The sequence below is a fragment of the Pseudonaja textilis genome, chromosome 1 (assembly GCF_049901715.1).
Source record: "Pseudonaja textilis isolate UNSWEBS1 chromosome 1, rPseTex1.2, whole genome shotgun sequence".
Taxonomy (NCBI): domain Eukaryota; kingdom Metazoa; phylum Chordata; class Lepidosauria; order Squamata; family Elapidae; genus Pseudonaja; species Pseudonaja textilis.
This window is the reverse complement of record NC_141990.1, coordinates 225,515,900-225,517,559: the sequence shown is the minus strand read 5'-3', so window position 1 is coordinate 225,517,559 and position 1,660 is coordinate 225,515,900.

Below are 1,660 nucleotides of genomic sequence, written 5' to 3'. Positions count from 1 at the left end.
GGACATTATTTAGTTTCACTAGATCATTTGTTTCTGGGAGAGTTAAGTGGACTCTGAACGTCTAGGACTACCTAGGATCTCAGCCAGAAATTTTCCAGCTCCATGAAGAGATAGCACTCAGCAATAGCAACAGCACTTAGACTTATATACCACTTCACAATGCTTTACAGCCCTCTCTAAGCGGTTTACAGTCAGACCCCAACAATCTGAGTCCTCATTTTACCCACCTTGGAAGGTTGGAAGGCTGAGTCAACCTTGAGATGCATGGGTTTTACTTTTAAGTCAATTCAATTCCTATTTATTCCTTCTCCAGCACTGAGTCTGCAGTAGGCAGTGAGCAAAAATAGGAAGATTTTAAGAGATGGCTGTTGATTAAAGGTTTTTATTCCCCCAAACGGGATTGATTCTGCTTACATTCAGAACAATTTTCAAAATAATAGTCTTGGGTTACATTCAGATAATGACAATGAATATGTACCAGTTCAAGACCATAATTGTGTGTATTGAAGACATTCTGAGCACTGCTAAAATCTATTGTAACGGTGAGAAAGGCAGAAGGGGAATGGATTGTATAATCAGTTTAGCTATAGGTTTACGAGAATACAGTGTCCTAGCCATTCATATTGGAAATGTACAGGTTATATCTATTTAGAAGCAATACTATTTTTATATAAATAAAACTTGATGGATTTGAGCTCCATTTAAAAAAGACTATTTTTGTGCTATATGACCACTGCTAAATATGAAGGTAACCCTTAAGGCTGATTCAACAAATAATAGGTAAAACAAATTGTGATTTAGGGAAATTTGTCGATTTAATGACCAAGACAAGCCATCATACACTTTACCCATATTTGTTCTTATTTTAAAGTTTTCTAAGTGGAAATAAGTTTTCCCTTGCCTTATCTTATGTACCCCTGCTCTATTTATATAAATTTTTTTTGGCCAACCCCCTGCAGGTTTTTACTATAGCATCAGTGATAGTAACTGTTGTAGAGCGGCGGAAGGAAGAGGCAAGAGCCAGAGTGAACAACGAACAGGCTTTATTACAGGGAATAAAGGGTTGCCGCGTCTGCCTTCTAACTAGCAGGTTAGCTGGCGGCAACGGGCTGGCTCTGCTCGACAGCCGGCTTTTATAGCCGGCTGTCAAACGGAGCCAGCCAATGGGAGCGGCTGGTGCTCCCGCTCAAACAGCGGACCTAGTTGGGGACTCCAACCAGTTCCAAAGACATAACACTCCTTTCCCCCAGCTGGGCACATGCGTAGTCCTTTAGGTAAGTCGGTTGTCTGCGCTGGCGACAAGAACGTCGCAACCCGGGTAAACTGCTGGCTGGCGTCAAGTCCTTGCCCCCGGGAATTGCCTCGGAGGTTGTTGGGGAATGGGCTAGGTCAGGTGTGGTGTTCTGCGAGCTCGGTAAGTCCCCCTGTTCGGGCTGACCTTGGCGAGCCGTTAGGTCCGGCTGGCAAACAGGTTCGCTTGGCTGTTGGTTCGGTGTCTCTAGTTGGAAACTCGGGTCCTCCAGCAAACTCTCCTGGTCGACGGGGTAGACCGGGTCCTGCAGGGAGCTTCCGTCTGAGCAGACTGGTACCGGCAGGGAGTCCTTGGTGCTGAAAGGTTGGGCTGGGTCGGCATCAGTCGCACTTCTCCATCGCCTTCTGA